General features: G+C 32.6%; 1 protein-coding gene across 3 annotated transcripts in view; it reads right to left on the bottom strand.

The window, feature by feature from the left end:
* Nucleotides 1–6278: 6278 nt before the first annotated feature.
* The window catches only part of LOC144579622 (apolipophorins-like), a 72278-nt gene continuing 60160 nt past the window's right edge, over nucleotides 6279–18396 (bottom strand). Inside the window, exon 9 of one of the 3 annotated variants that reach the window (XR_013527758.1) lies at nucleotides 6279–18378. The gene's annotated coding sequence lies outside the window, so the exon portion shown is untranslated. The remainder of the gene's footprint in view (nucleotides 18379–18396) is intronic. The other 2 variants (XR_013527760.1, XR_013527759.1) reach the window with 2 other exon arrangements.

Below are 18396 nucleotides of genomic sequence, written 5' to 3'. Positions count from 1 at the left end.
AAAGCACAATTGCTCTGAATATAGTCTGTCAGAATAAATATACAATGCCTTTTTCTACTCTGTTTTGTAGTATATACACCAACTCAATATGCTATCTAATGTAAAATACCGAAATTCTAAGTTTACGCGAATCTAAAAAAATCTACATATTATCTAGGCACCCCAATGTTAAAAGCAAAATTGCTCTGATTATAATCTGTCAGAAAAAATATACAATGCCCTTTTATACTCTGATTTTTAGTATATACACCAACTCAACATGCTCTCTCATGTAAAATACCGAAATTCTAATGTTACGTGAATCGAAAAAAATCTAAATAATATCTTGGCGCCCCAAAGTTAAAAAAAATGGCTCTGTATATAGTCTGTTACAAAAAATATACAATGCCTTATTCTACTCATTTTTGGAGTATATACACCAACTCATTATGCTCTCTCCTGTAAAATACCGAAATTTTAATTTTACGTGAATCGAAAAAAAATCTAAATATTATCTAGGCACCACAATATTAAAAAAAATTTGCTCTGAATATAATATGTCAGAAAAAATATACAATGCCCTATTCTACTCTGTTTTGTAGTATATACACCAACTCCATATGCTCCTCATGTAAAATACAGAAATTCTATATTTAAGCGAATCGAAAAGAATCTAAATATTATCTAGGCACCCAAATGCTAAAAGGAAAATTGCTCTGAATATATTCTGTCAGAAAAAATATACAATGCCCTATTCTACTCTGTTTTGGAGTATATACACCAACTCCATATGCTCTCTCATGTTAAATACAGAAATTCTATATTTAAGTGTATCAAAAAAATCTAAATATTATCTAGGCACCCCAATGTTAAAAGCAATATTGCTCTGAATATAATCTGTCAGAAAAAATATACAATACCCTTTTCTACTCTGTTTTGTAGTATATACACCAACTCAATTTGCTCTCTCAAGTAAAATACAGAAATTCTAATTTTACCGGAATCGAAAAAATCTAAATATTATCTAGGTACCTTAATGCTAAAAACAAAATTTCTCTGAATATAATCTGTCAGAGAAAATATACAATGGCCTAATCAACTCTGTTTTGGAGTATATACTCAAAATCAGTATGCTCTCTCATGTAAAATACCGAAATTCTAATTTTTCACGAATCGAAAAAAATCTAAATAATATCTAGGCGCCCCAGAGTTAAAAGAAAATGGCTCTGTATATAGTCTGTTAGAAGAAATATACAATGCCTTATTCTACTTGTTTTGGGGTATATATACCAACTCAGTATGCTCTCTCATGTAAAATACAGAAATTCTAATTTTACGTGAATCAAAAGAAACCTAAATATTATCTAGGCACCCCAACGTTAAAAGAAAATGGCTCTGAATATAGTCTGTTAGAAAAAATATACAATGCCTTATTCTACTCTTTTTCGGAGTATATACACCAACTCAGTATGCTCTCTTATGTAAAATACCGAAATTCTAATTTTACCTGAATCGAAAAAAATCTAAATATTATCTAGGAACCTCAATCTTAAAAACAAAATTGTTCTGAATATAATCTGTTAGAAAAAATATATAATGCCCTATTTCACTCTGTTTTAAAGTATATACACCAACTCCATTTTCTCTCTCATGTAAAATACAGAAATTCTATATTTAAGGAAATCGAAATAAATCTAAATATTATCTAGACACCCCAGTTTTAAAAGCAAAATTGCTTTGAATATAATCTGTCAGAAACAATATACAATGCCCTTTTCTCCTCTGTTTTGTAGTATATACACCAACTCAATATACTCTCTCATGTAAAATACAGAAATTCTAATTTTGGCCGAATCGAAAAAATCTAAATATTATCTTGGTACCCCAATGTTAAAAGCAAAATTGCTCTGAATATAATCTGTCAGACAAAATATACAATGTCCTTTTCTACTCTGTTTTGTAGTATATACACCAACTCTATATGCTCTCTCATGTAAAATACAGAAATTCTAATTTTACCCGAATCGAAAACATCTAAATATTATCTAGTCACCTCAATGTTAAAAACAAAATTGCTGTGAATATAATCTGTCGGAAAAAATATATAATGCCCTATTTTACTCTGTTTTGGAGTATATACATCAACTCAGTATGCTCTCTCATGTAAAATACCGAAATTCTAATTATACGTGAATGGATAAAAATTTTAATATTACCTAGGCACCCCAATGTTAAAAACAAAATTTCTCTGAATAAAATATGTCAGAAAAAAATATACAATGCCCTATTCTACTCGGTTTTGGAGTATATACACCAACTCAATATGCTCTCTAATGTAAAATACGGAAATACAATATTTAAGCGAATCGAATAAAATCTTAATATTATCTAGGCACCCCAATGTTAAAAGCAAAATTACTCTGAATATAATCTGTCAGAAGAAATATACAATGCCCTTTACTACTCTGTTTTGGAGTATATACACCAACTCAATATGCTCTCTCATGTAAAATACCAAAATACTATATTTAAGCGAATTGAAAAAAATCTAAATATTATCTAGGCACCCCAATGATAAAAGCAAAATTACTCTAAATATAATCTGTCATAGAAAATATACAATGCCCTTTTCTACTCTGTTTTGGAGTATATACACCAACTCAATATGCTCTCTCATGTAAAATACTGAAATACTGTATTTAAGTGAATCGAAAAAAATCTAAATATTATCTAGGCACCCCAATGTTAAAAGCAAAATTGCTCTGAGTATAATCTGTCAGAAAAAATATACAATGCCTTATTCTACTCTGTTTTGGAGTATATACACCAACTCATTTTGTTCTCTCATGTAAAATACAGAAATTCTAATTTAACGTGAATGAAAAAAAAATCTAAATATTATCTAGGTACCCCAATTTTAAAAACAAGAGTAGTCTGAATAAAATCTGTCAAAAAAAAATATAGAATGCCCTATTCTACTCTGTTTTGGAGTATATACACCAACTCCATATGCTCTCTCATGTAAAATACCGAAATTCTATATATAAGCGAATCGAAAAAAAATATCAATATTATCTTGGCACTCCAGTGTTAAAAGCAAAATTGTGCTAAATGTAATCTGTCATAAAAAATATACAATGCCCTTTTCTACACTGTTTTGTAGTATATACACCAACTCAAAATGCTCTCTCATGTAAAATACCGAAATTCTAATTTTACGCGAATCCAAAAAAATCTAAATAGTATGTAGGCGCCCCAAAGTTAAAATAAAATGGCTCTGAATATAGTCTGTTAGAAAATATATACAATGCGTTATTCTACTCTGTTTTGGAGTATATACACCAAGTCAGTATGCTCTCTCATGTAAAATACAGAAATGCTATATTTAAGCGAATCGAAAAACATCTAAATATTATCTAGGCACTCCAATGTTAAAAGCAACATTGCTCTGAATATAATCTGTCAGAAAAAATATACAATGCTGTTTTCTACTCTGTTTTGGAGTATATACACCAACTCAATGCTCTTTCATTTAAAAAACCAAAATTCTAATTTTACGTGAATCGAAAATAATCTAAATAATATCTAGACGCCCTAAAATTAAATAAAACTGGCTCTGAATATTGTCTGTTACATAAAATATACAATACCTTATTCTACTCTGTTTTGGAGTATATACACCAACAAAGTATGCTCACATGTAAAATACAGAAATTCTAAGTTTACCCGAATCGAAAAAATCTAAATATTATCTAGGCACCCCAATGTTAAAAACAAAATTTCTCTGAATATAATCTGTCAGAAAAAATATACAATGCCTTATTCTACTCTTTTTTGGAGTATATGCACCAACTAAGCATGCTCTCTCATGTAAATTAGAGAAATTCCAATTTTACCCGAATGAAAAAAATCTAAATATTATCTAGGCACCCCAATGTTAAAAGCAAAACTGCCCTAAATATAATCTGTCAGAAAAAATATACAATCCCCTTTTCTACTCTGTTTTGTAGTATATACACCATCTCAATATGCTCTCTCATGTAAAATATAGAAATTCTAATTTTACCCGAATCAAAAAAATCTAAATATTATCTAGGCACCACAATGTTAAAAGCAAAATTGTGCTGAATATGATCTGTCAGAAAAAAATATACAATGCCCTATTCTACTCTGTTTTGGAGTATATACACCAACTCAGTATGCTCTCTCATGTAAAATACCGAAATTCTAATTTTACATGAATTGAAAAAAATCTAAATATTATCTAGGCTACCCAATGTTAAAAGCTAAATTTCTCTAAATATAATCTGTCAGAAAAAATATACAATGCTTTTTACTACTCTGTTTTAGAGTATATACACTAACACAATATGCTCTCTCATGTAAAATACGGAAATTCTAATTTTACGTGAATCGAAAAAAATCTAAATAACATCTAGGCGCCCCAAAGTTAAACTAAAATGGCTCTGAATATAGTCTGTTAGAAAATATGTACAATGCCTTCTTCAACTCTGTTTTGGAGTATATACACAAACTCATCATGCTCTCTCATATAATATACAGAAACTCTAAATTTACGTGAATTGAAAAAATCTAAATATTATGTAGGCACCCCAATGTAAAAAACAAAATTGCTCTCAATATAATCTGTCATAAAAGATATACAATGCCCTATTCTTCTCTGTTTCGGAGTATATACACCAACTCCCTATGCTCTCTCATGTAAAATACAAAAATTCTATATTTAAGTGAAACGAGAAAAATCTAAATATTATCTAGGCACCCCAATGTTAAAAGAAAAATTGCTCTGAATATAATCTGTCAGAAAAAATATACAATGCCCTTTTCTACTCTGTTTTGGAGTATATACACAAACTCATCATGCTCTCTCATATAAAATACAGAAATTCTAAATTTACGTGAATTGAAAAAAATCTAAATATTATGTAGGCACCTCAATGTAAAAAACAAAATTGCTATCAATATAATCTGTCAGAAATAATATACAATGCCCTTTTCTACTCTGTTTGGAGTATATACAACTCAATATGCTCTCTCATGTAAAATACCGAAATTCTAATTTTACGCGAATCAAAAAAAAAACTAAATAATATCTAGGCGCCCCAAAGATAAAGAAAATGGCTCTGAATATAGTCTGTTATTAAATATATACAATGCCTTCTTCTACTCTGTTTTGGAGTATATACATCAACTTAGTATGCTCTCTATTGCAAAATACCGAAATTCTAAATTTACATGAATCGAAAAAAATCTAAATATTATGTAGGCACCCCAATGTAAAAAACAAAATTGCTCTGAATATAATCTGTCATAAAAGATATACAATGCCTTATTCTACTCTGTTTTGGAGTATATACACCAACTCAGTAGGCTCTCTCAGGTAAAATACCGAAATTCTAATTTTACGTGAATTGAAAACAATCTAAATATTATCTAGGCACCGCAATGTTAAAAACAAAATTGCTCTGAATATAATGTGTCCGAAAAAATGTACAATGCCCTTTTCTACTCTGTTTTGTAGTATATACACCGACTCCATATGCTCTCTCATGTGAAATACCGAAAGTCTAATTTTATGCGAATCGAAAAAAATCTAAATAATATCTAGATGCCCCAAAGTTAAAAGAAAATGGCTCTGAATGTAGTCTATTATTAAATATATACAATGCCTTATTCTACTCTGTTTTGGAGTATATACACCAACTCAGTATGCTCTCTCAGGTAAAATACCGAAATTCTAATTTTACGTGAATCGAAAAAAATCTAAATACTATCTAGGCACCGCAATGTTAAAAACAAAATTGCTCTGAATATAATCTGTCAGAAAAAATATAAAATTTCCTATTCTACTTTGTTTTGGAGTATATACACCAACTCCATATGCTCTCTCATGGAAAATACAGAAATTCTATATTTAAGTGAATTGAAAACAATCTAAATATTATCTAGGCACCCCAATGTTAAAAGCAAAATTTCCCTGAATATAATCTGTCATAAAAAATATACAATTCCCTTTTCTACTCTGTTTTGGAGTATATACACCAACTCAATATGCTCTCTCATGTAAAATAAAGAAATTGTAATTTTACGCGAATCAAAAAAAATCTAAATAATATCTAGGCCCCCCAAAGTTAAAAGAAAACGGCTCTGAATATAGTCTGTTATTAAAAATATACAATGCCTTATTCTATTCTGTTTTGGATTATATACACACACTCAGTATGCTCTCTCAGGTAAAATACCGAAATTCTAATTTTACCCAAATCGAAAAAATCTAAATATTATATAGGCACCCCAATGTTAAAAACAAAATTGCTCTAAAAATAATGTCAGAAAAAAATACATGCCCTATTTTACCCTGTTTTAAATTATATACAACAAATCCATTTGCTTTCTATGTAAAATACAGAAGTTCTATATTTAAGAGAATCGAAAAAAATCTAAATATTATCTAGGCACCCCAATGTTAAAAGCACAATTGCTTTGAATACAGTCTTTCATAAAAAATGTACAATGCCCTTTTCTACTTTGTTTTGTAGTACATACACCAACTAGATATGCTCTCTCAGGTAAAATACCGAAATTCTAATTTTACACAAATCTAAAAAAATCTAAGTATTATCTAGGCACCCCAATATTAAAAGCAAAATTGCTCTGAATATAATCTATCAGAAACAATATACAATGCCCTTTTCTACTGTGTTTTTTAGTATATACACCAACTCCATATGCTCTCTCATGTAAAATATCGAAATTCTAATTTTACGCGAATCGAAAAAAATCTAAATATTATCTAGGCGCCCCAAAGTTAAAAGAAAATGGCTCTGAATATAGTCTGTTATAAAAAATATACAATGCCTTATTCTACTCTGTTTTGGAGTATATACACCAACTCAATGTGCTTTCTTATGTAAAATACCGAAATTCTAATTTTACGTGAATCCAAAAAAATCTAAATATTATCTAACCACCCCAATGTTAAAAACAAAATTGCTCTGAATATATTGTGTCAGAAAAAATATACAATGCCCTTTTCTACTCTGTTTTGTAGTATATACACCAACTCCATATGCTCTCTCATGTAAATTACCGAAATTCTTATTTTACACAAATCGAAAAAAATCTAAATAATATCTAGGCGCCCCAAAGTTAAACTAAAATGACTCTAGGCACTGCAATGTTAAAAACAAAATATCTCTGAATAGAATCTGTCAGAAAAAATATACAATTTCCTATTCTACTTTGTTTTTGAGAACATACACCAACTCCATATGCTCTCTCATGTAAAATACAGAAATTCTAATTTTACGTGAATCGAAAAAAATCTAAATATTATCTAGGCACCGCAATGTTAAAAGCAAAATTGCTCTGAATATAATCTGTCAGAAAAAATATACAATGTTCTTTTCTACTCTGTTTTTTAGTATATACACCAACTTTATATGCTCTTTCATGTAAAATACCGAAATTCTAATTTTACGTGAATCGAAAAAAATCTAAATATTATCTAGGCACCCCAATGTTAAAAGCAAAATTTCCCTGAATATAATCTGTCATAAAAAATATACAATTCCCTTTTCTACTCTCTTTTGGAGTATATACACCAACTCAATATGCTCTCTCATGTAAAATAAAGAAATTGTAATTTTACGCGAATCGAAAAAAATCTAAATAATATCTAGGCCCCCCAAAGTTAAAAAAAATGGCTCTGAATATAGTCTGTTATTAAAAATATGCAATGCCTTATTCTATTCTGTTTTGGATTATATACACCAACTCAGTATGCTCTCTCAGGTAAAACACCGAAATTCTAATTTTACGTGAATCGAAAAAAATCTAAGTATTATCTAGGCACCCCAGTGTTAAAAACAAAATTGCTCTGAATATAATCTGTCGGAAAAAATATACAATGCCCTATTCTACTCTGTTTTGGAGTATATACACCAACTCTGTATGCTCTCTCATGTAAAATACAGAAATTCTATATTTAAGCGAATCGAAAAAAATCTGAATATTATCTAGGCAACCCAATGTTAAAAGCAAAATTGCTTTCAATATCATCTGTCAGAGAAAATATACAATGCCCTTTTCTACTCTGTTTTGGAGCATATACACCAACTCAATATGCTCTCTCATGTAAAATAAAGAAATTCAAAATTTATGCGAATAGAAAAAAATCTAAATAATATTTAGGCGCCCCAAAGTTAAAGGAAATTAGCTCTGAATATAGTCTGTTAGACAAAATATACAAAGCCTTATTCTACTATTTTTTGGAGGATATACACCAACTCAGTATGCTCTCTCATGTAAAATACCGAAATTCTAATTTTACGTAAATCCAAAATAATCTAAATATTATCTACACACCCCAATGTTGAAAACAAAATTGCTCTGAATATAATCTGTCAGAAAATATATACCATGTTCTATTCTACACTGTTTTGGAGTATATACACCAACTCCATATGCTCTCTCATGTAAAATACAGAAATTCTATATTTAAGCGAATCGAAAAACATATAAATATTATCTAGGCACCCCAATATTAAAAGGAAAATTGCTGTGAATATAATCTGTCAGAAAAAATATTATCTAGGAACCCCAATGTTAAAGCACAATTGCTCTGAATATAGTCTGCCAGAAAAAATATACGATGCCCTTTTCTACTCTGTTTTGTAGTATATACACCAACTCACTATGCTCTCTCATGTAAAATATCAAAATTCTAAGTTTACGTGAATCTACAAAAATCTACATATTACCTAGGCACCCCAATGTTATAAGCAAAATTGCTCTGATTATAATATGTCAGAAAAAATATACAATGCCCTTTTCTACTCTGTTTTTTAGTATATATACTAACTCAGTATGCTCTCTCATGTAAAATACCAAAAGTCTAATTTTACGCGAATCGAAAAAAATCTAAATAATATCTAGGCGCCCCAAAGTTAAAAGAAAATGGCTCTGAATATAGTCTGTTAGAAAAGAATACATTGCCTTATTCTACTCATTTTTGGAGTATATACACCAACTCGTTATGCTCTCTTATGTAAAATATCGAAATTCTCATTTTACGTGAATCTAAAAAAATCAAAATATTATTTAGGCACCCCAATGCTAGAAGCAAAATTGCTCTGATTATAATCTGTCAGAGAAAATATACAATGGCCTAATCTACTCTGTTTTGGAGTATATACACCAAATCAGTATGCTCTCTCATGTAAAATACCGAAATTCTAATTTTTCACGAATCGAAAAAAATGTAAATAATATCTAGGCACCCTAAAGTTCAAAGAAAATGGCTCTGTATATAGTCTGTTAGAGAAAATATACAATGCCTTATTCTACTCCGTTTTGGAGTATATAAACCAACTCAGTATGCTCTCTCATGTAAAATACCGAAATTCTAATTTTACGTGAATTGAAAAAAATCTAAATATTATATAGGCATCCCAATGTTTAAAACATAATTTCTCTGAATATAATCCGTCAGAAAAAAAATACAATACCCTATTCTACTCTGTTTTGGAGTATATACACCAACTCCATATGCTCTCTCATGTAAAATACAGAAATTTTATATTTAAGCGAATCAAAAAAAATCTAAATATTATCTAGGCACCCCAATATTAAAAGCAAAATTTCTCTGAATATAATCTGTCAGAAAAAATATACAATGCTCTTTTCTACTTTGTTTTGTAGTATATACACCAACTCAATATGCTCTCTCATGTAAAATACAGAAATTTTAATTTTACCCGAATCGAAAAAATCTAAATATTATCTAGTCACCCCAATGTTAAAAACAAAATTGCTCTGAATATAATATGTCGGAAAAAATATACAAACTCCATATGCTCTCTCATGTAAAATACAGAAATTCTATATTTAAGCGAATCGAAAAAAATCTAAATATTATCTAGGCACCCCAATGTTTAAAGAAAAATTGCTCTGAATATAATCTGTCAGAAAACTTATACAATGCTCTATTCTACACTGTTTTGGTGTATATCCACCAACTCCAAATTCTCTCTCATGGAAAATACAGAAATTATATATTTAAGCATATCGAAAAAAATCTAATTATTTAGGCACCCCATTGTTAAAAGCAGTATTGCTCTGAATATAATCTGTCAGAGAAAATATACAATGCCCTTTTCTACTCTGTTTTGTAGTATGTACACCAACTTAATATGGTCTCTCATGTAAAATACAGAAATTCTAATTTTTCCCGAATAGAAAAAATCTAAATATTATCTAGGCACCCGATTGTTAAAACAAAATTGCTCTGAATATAATCTGTCAAAAAAATATATAATGCCCTATTCTACTCTGTTTTGGATTATATACACCAAATCAGTATGCTCTCTCATGTAAAATACCAAAATTCTAATTTTACGCAAATCGAAAAAAATCTAAATAATATCTAGGCGCCCCAAAGTTAAAAGAAAATGGCTCTGAATATACTCTTTGAGAGAAAATATACAATGCCTTATTCTACTTTGTTTTGAAGTATATACACCAACTCAGTATGCTATCTCATGTAAAATACCAAAATTCTAAATTTACATAAATCGAAAAAAATTTAAATATTATCTAGGCACCCAAATGTTAAAAACAAAATTTCTCTGAATACAATCCATCAGAAAAAATATACAATGCCATATTCTACTCTGTTTTGAAGTATATACACCAACTCCATATGCTCTCTTAGGTAAAATACAGAAATTCTATATGTAAGTGAATCGAATGAAATCTAAATATTGTTTAGGCACCCGAATGTTACAAGCAAAATTGCTCTGAATATAATCGGTTAGAAGAAATATACAATGCCCTTTTCTACTCTTTTTTGTAGTATATACACCAACTCAATATGCTCTCTTATGTAAAATACCGAAATTCTAATTTTACGCGAATCGAAAAAAATCTAAATAATATCTATGCGCCCAAAAGTTAAAAGAAAATGGCTCTAAATATAGTCTGTTAGAGAAAACATACAATGCCTTATTCTACTCTGTTCTGGAGTATATATACCAACTCATCATGCTCTCTCATGTAAAATACCGAAATTCTAAATTTACGTGAATCGAAAAAAATCTAACTATTCTCTAGGCACCCCAGTATTAAAAGCAAAATTGCTTTGAATATAATCTGTAAGAAAAAATATACAATGCTCTTTTCTACTTTGTTGTGTAGTATATACACCAACTCAGTATGCTCTCTCAGGTAAAATACCGAAATTCTAATTTAACGTGAATCAAAAAAAATCTAAATATTATCTAGGTACCCCAATTTTAAAAACAAAAGTGCTCTGAATATAATCTGTAAGAAAAAATATAGAATGCCCTATTCTACTCTGGTTTGGAGTATATACACCAACTCAATATGCTCTCTCATGTAAAATACTGAAATTCTATATTTAAGCGAATCGAAAAAAATCTAAATATTATCTTGGCACTCCAGTGTTAAAAGCCAAATTGCTCTAAATGAAATCTGTCATAAAAAATATACAATGCCCAGTTCTACACTGTTTTGTAGCATATACACCAACTCAATATGCTCTCTCATGTAAAATACAGAAATTCTAATTTTACGTGAATCGAAAAAAATCTAAATATTATATAGGCACCCAAATGATAAAAACAAAATTGCTCTGAATATAATCTTTCAGAAAAAATATACAATGCTCTATTTTACTCTGTTTTGGAAAATATACACCAACTCAGTATGCTCTCTCATGTAAAATACCGAAATTCTAATTTTACGGGAATTGAAAAAATCTAAATATTATTTAGGCACCCCAATGTTAAAAACAAAATTTCTCTGAATATAATCTGTCATAAAAAATATACAATGCCCTATTTCACTCTGTTTCGGAGTATATACACCAACTTCATATGCTCTCTCATATAAAATACAGAAATTCTGTATTTAAGCAAATCGAATAAAAATCTAAATATTATCTAGACACCCCAATGTTAAAAGCAAAATTGCTCTTTATATAATCTGTCAGGAAAAATATACAATGCCCTTTTCTACCCTGTTTTGTAGTATATACAACGACTACATATGCTCTCATGTAAAATACCGAAATTCTAATTTTATGCGAATCAAAAAAAATCTAAATAATATTTAGAAGCCCCAAAGTTAAAAGAAAATGGCTCTGAATATAGTCTGTTAGAAAAAAATATACAATGCCTTATTCAACTCTGTTTTGGAGTATATACACCAACTCAGTATGCTCTCTCATGTAAAATACCTAAATTCTAATTTTACGTGAATTTAAAAAAATCTAAATATTATCTTGGCACTTCAATGTTAAAAGCAAAATTGCTCTTAATATAATCTGTCAGAAAAAATATACAATGCCCTTTTCTACTCTGTTTTGTAGTATATACATTAACTTTATATGCTCTCTCATGTAAAATACCGAAATTCTAATTTTACGCGAATCGAAGAAAATCTAAGTAGTATATAGTCGCCCCAAAGTTAAAAGAAAATGGCTCTGAATATAGTCTGTTAGAAAATATATACAATGCGTCAATCTACTCTGTTTTGGAGTATATACACCAAGTCAGTATGCTCTCTAATGTAATCTACAGAAATTCTAATTTAACCCGAATCGATAAAATCTAAATATTATTTAGGCACCCAAATGTTAAAAACAAAATTGCTCTAAATATAATCTGTCAGAAAAAATATACAATGCCTTATTCTACTCTGTTTTGGAGTATATACCCCAACTCCATATGCTCTCTCATGTAAAATACAGAAATTCTATATTTAAGCGAATCGAAAAAAATCTAAATATTATCTAGGCACCCCAATCTTAGAAACAAAATTGCTCTAAAAATAATTTGTCAGAAAAAATATACAATGCCTTATTCTTCTCTGTTTTGGAGTATATACACTAACTCCATATGCTCTCTCATGTAAAATACAAAAATTGTATATTTAAGCGAATCGAAAAAAATCTAAATATTATCTAGGCACTCCAATGTTAAAAGCAAAATTGCTCTGAATATAATCTGTCAGAAAAAATATACAATGCCCTTTTCTACTCTGTTTTGGAGTATATACACCATCTCAATGCTCTCTCATGTAAAAAACCGAAATTCTAATTTTACGTGAATCGAAAAAAATCTAAATAATATCTAGGCGCCCTAATGTTAAAAGAAAATGGCTCTGAATATTGTCTGTTACAGAAAATATACAATACCTTATTCTACTCTGTTTTGGGGTATATACACCAACAAAGTATGCTCTCTCATGTAAAATACAGAAATTCTAATTTTACCCAAATCGAAAAAATCTAAATATTATCTAGGCACCCCAATGTTAAAAACAAAATTGCTCTGAATATAATATGTCAGAAAAAATATACAATGCCTTATTCTACTCTGTTTTGGAGTATATACACCAACTAAGCATGCTCTCTCATATAAAATACAGAAATTCCAATTTTACCCGAATGAAAAATATCTAAATATTATCTAGGCACCTTAATGTTAAAAGCAAAATTGCTCTAAATATAATCTGTCAGAAAAAATATTCAATCCCCTTTTCTACTCTGTTTTGTAGTATATATACCAACTCAATATGCTCTCTCATGTAAAATACCGAAATTCTAATTTTACGCGAATCGAAATAAAGCTAAATAATTTCTAGGCACCCCTAACTTCCAGGGGACCAGCTGGGCCTGTTTGTGAAATTTTATAACTGGTCAGTCACCCTGGTGTATAATGTCCCCAGTGTATCACCTCAGGGTAGGTATGTGGTTGGACAGGTGGCCCTGAACCAGCAATGAAGGGTAAACAAGCAGGGCCCCAGCCACCCCCATACTATAATGGCCTCGGTGTGTCTGTATGGCCTCAGTCTCTTAATAAGATGGGCATGGGTATCTGGCAAAAATTAGTAGGCAGGAATTGAGTCCACCATATACTCACATGCAGTGAACCCCATAAATAAGGGGATTCAGTTGTGAAGGCCATAGATAAGTTTGCTGGTCTGCATGCTTGGGGTAGTGTCGGTCCAAAGGCACAGATGGAGTTTCTGAACAGGACCTGGTGAGACAGGCAGGTGCTCACAAGTGCTGTTTCCCTCAACTGGCAACCAGTGAGAATGACTTAGTGGAGGTCTGACATGCCCCCGTCTGGAGGGCTGATGTTCTCTGGAAAGTAGGCTAATGAGCACTGTCTCCTGTCTTCCTGACTCCAAAACTACAGGGCAAAAACAATCCAAGATTGTCAGGATGAGACTGGCGAGGGTGACACCCTTGGGAATGGGTCCTCTAGCCCAGGACCCTAGCCCAGCAGAATCTCCTCCGGAGGCTTGTCAGGGAGCCTGGACTTCAAGGCCTGCTTCAGGGAAGCTGTCAAATAAGAGATGTGTGTGTGTGTGAGCTGGGTGCTGGGCAGCATGCCAGGACAATGCTCCTCTACCTGGCTCTTGTAGAACTTGTCCATGGCCTATGTGATGACTTCTTGGTAATTCCCCTCCCCAGTATCACACAGACAAGATAAAGCAAGCATAGCCTGGGGGTGGGCAGATGTACACGTTCCACCCCAGTTTCCCTGGGCATACCCACTGGCCTCAGATGTGTCAGGGGAAACAGGTGATGCTCCTCTTTGTTTCTGAGTGTTGACAATGGGCCATTGGGGGAAAAGGAGAACTGGCAAGGAGGATAGTGCCTCATCTTGAAAGAAGTGGCTCCTGGAAGCAGCAGAGGTGGGAAAGGTCCCCCAGACTCCCCCAAGCTGTTCTTGGAGCAGGAAAAGGGGCCTCTGTGACAGTGCTCCTCAGTGGCTCTCATTCTCTGAGGGGTGTCCTTGCCCAGCCCAGCCCAGGTGCACACCCTGAGATGACCTTGCAAGGACACTTGTTACTTCTCTGTACTTCTTTGAGTCTTTACATCTCCTCCTGATACATTTTAAGTCACTTTTATATTGTGTAGTTTTGCCTAATACTCTCATGGCAAAAAAAAGTTGAGACCTTTATAGTGTGTAGTTTGACCTCATAAAACATCTTTATGGCAAAAAAACAAAGAGGGTGAGGTTCCTGTAATTCCTGGCACATCACCTATATTATGTGGAAGTTTGTTTAAAGCTTTTCTAAGGTGAGTGTATTCCAGTTTTGTCCTTAGTTTTTAGGTTTTGGTCTTAACTAGCACAAGCGTTTTTGTTTGTTTGTTTTCTAGATTTGAAGGATTTTTAAAAATTTAAATCTAAATTGTTTGTACAGGTGGTTTTGGTCCCATGGATAAGTTCTTTGGTGGTGATTTCTTGGATTTTAGTGCAGCCATCACCCAAGAAGTGTACACTGTTCTCAATCTGTGGTCTTTTATCCTTCCCTCAATCCTCTTCCAGCCTTTTTCCCTGAGTCCCTAACGTCCATTATATCCTTCTTATGCCTTTGCATCCTCTTACCTTAGCTCCTACTTACAAGTGAGAACACTAATACTTGGTTTGCCATTCCTGAGTTACCTTACTTGGAATAATGGCTTCCAGCTCCATTCAAGTTGCTGCAAAAGGCATTATAACATTCTTTTTTGTGGCTGAGGAGTACTCCATGGTGTATATATACCACGTTACCACATTTTCTTTATTGACTCTTTGATGGGCACTTAGGTTAATTCTATATCTTTGTAATTGAGAATTAGCATTAGTGTTTTCTATTATGTATTTGAACTATAGCTATAAAATAGTAAACTTGTCCTTATTGTGTGACTTTTTTGAAGCTTCAGTGAAAAGTCTGAGTCCTTCTAACTAAATTCCTGTAACTTAGTGAGGCTTTTCCTTTTAACAGTACTGTCAGCCACACATAAAATAATTACTTTTCATGCAGCAAGCCTCCTCAGCATCGGGCTCACAGCTGAGCTCCGGCATTCTCTTCTCATACATGCACTTTTATCTTTGAACAATCATCTTCTCTAAAAATCACCTGTTTGACAATCTCTATTCTTTCCCGCTGCTTTATCTTTTTCTTCCTATTGGTTGTCTCTACCTTATTACATTTCGTGTACAACATTACATTATGTTATGTTATTATAATCTCTTCTCTAGAAAAATAAGAAACAGCAGCACAAGAACTTAGTTTTTCCTCATTGCTGTATTTCCAGCACCTGGAACAGTCCTTGGTACTCAGTAAGAATTCAGTATCTGTTGAGTGAACAAATGGATTATTACAAAAACTTTTCAGCATTATTATTTTTATCCTCTTTGAATAGTCAGCAAAACTAAAGACTGGAAAAATAGGCCAAGTCATAGAACAGGTGGAAGATCTGGATTAAAATTCAGTGTTCTGACTCTGAAAATTGCTGTTTCTGGAAAAGCAGAAAGTGAAATGAAGGACCTGGTGCTTGGGCTGGGGGACAGGGACTAGGGATGACACAGTGGGCAGATGATTTTGCTGGGTGTCTCTTTAGCATGTATCTGAGACACTTTTTTTAGAGGTTGGCCTGGCTGCTTTTTGTTTCTAATTATGTCATATGCTAGCAGCATATGTACAGTGACCCTTGACTGCGAAATAGAACTAGGTTAACCCCTCAGTCTGGGGTCATCCACCCTACCAACTCCCCTTTCTGAATTTGTTTGCTGAGCTTCTAGATTGTGAGAGTGAAATAGTTAAGGAAAGTCCCCAATTGGCTAGAAAATAAAAATATCAGCATATACATGCTTGTTTTTATTATACAGGATTCATCAAATAACAATGATTTACTTACGTACTTAATTCTATGTGATGTCACTGAAAAGAGCAACACAATAAAAATGCAACTCATTACACATGTTAACCAAAGAAGTGGAGAAAGAAGAAAATGTCCTTTTGAAACCATTTGAAACAAAAAGTTTAGGAAATACTCTATGAAGATACTTTTCTAAAATCTGTTTATAAATTTTAAAAAGCATACGTATTTTTGTAAGTATGTTATAGCCACAGAATGTAAACTGTGGATTTGTACAGTTTGTATTCTGCAGTTCATGGGGACATGTGTCATACAATTTTATTTCAATTTGTTACTATGTATAGCCCCAAAGTACTGAGGAAAGTAAGTCTGGTAAGATGAAACAGGTCTGTTCTAGATTGCATACTTAACTTGCTGATACCTTGCCTCAAACAGAAAAGCAATATGTAGGAGAATCATACCAGGGAATAGTTTTTTCTTTTTCTCTGCCCATGTTAATAAATAAGTAATTTGAGACTTGAGGGACCTCAAATCCCTTGGACTCCCCCATGCTCATTGTTTTGGAAATTGCATTTCCAATTTCTCACTGCTTTTTCCAATATAGCAACTCAAAAATTGCATTAGATTACATTGTAAACTGTGTGTGAGGTGTGTGTGTGTGTGTGTGTGTGTGTGTGTGTGTGTGTTTGTGGGTGTTTTTTAGGAGTCAGTGTTTAAAATCTATGGTCTTAGCTGAAAGGCAGACATAGTTCTCATTTAGTCATATTGCAAAGTCCTTTCCCTTAAGTCACAGAAGTATATAGAAAAAAGCCAAATGCAAAAACAAAACAGTTGGCATGAAACACTTTTTTTTCAGGTGGCAGAGCAGGGAGCTCTACTCCCATGCTTTATCTGGGCAGGGGGTATGCACAGAGTAGGGGGCCCCTCTCCCATGCTTCATCTGGGCAGAAGGTATGCACAGAGCAGGGGCCCCCCTCCCATGCTTCATCTGAGCAGGGGGTATGCACAGAGCAGGGGGCGGCCTCCCATGCTTCATCTGGGCAGGGGCTATGCACAGAGCAGGGGGCCCCCATCCCATGTTTCATCTGGGCTGGGGGTATGCACATGTCGGAAGGGCCAGATAGGACTGTGAAAGCTGATCCCCGCAACAGCACCAGCCGTGGCTACTGGTGTCTGGCTGAGTGTTGTTATTCTAAAATTTGGCCTTGGTATTTACATTCATAGGTTTATAAAAGTTAGTAATCTCTATTTCCATTGAAATCTCATGATTTTCCACTATTCATAACTAATCAAAATTTTTAAACACACAAACTGATGACAAAACACAATATCCCAGCCATGAAGTAAAATCGAACAGGAGTTCAACGTTTGACATGTTGGCCCAGGTGCTGAACAGTCATCCCAAGAAAGAGCCATGAGAAGCAGCCAACTTCCTCACCCTTGAAGGGTCAGCTTCTAATCTGTCTGTTCTAGGAAGATGCTCTCATACCTGCTTTGAGGTGTTTCCGGCTCTTTATCTTCTAACTCTATCCTTATTTGTCAAGGAACCATTATCCAGAGCTGCTGGCTATCAGACAACTTGAGAGGATGCTGCAGCCTCTGTGAGACCACCATCCCTCACTTTCCCTTCCTTGACATTCCTCATTGTTACCATCCAGGTACAAGGCACCCAATTGTACTGGAGAGAGGTGATAAACCTTAGGGATTAGAATTTA

Source organism: Callithrix jacchus, chromosome 15 (genome assembly GCF_049354715.1).
Source record: "Callithrix jacchus isolate 240 chromosome 15, calJac240_pri, whole genome shotgun sequence".
NCBI lineage: Eukaryota > Metazoa > Chordata > Mammalia > Primates > Cebidae > Callithrix > Callithrix jacchus.
The sequence above is the reverse complement of the archived record's forward strand: the minus strand, read 5'-3'. Positions and strand labels throughout refer to the sequence as shown.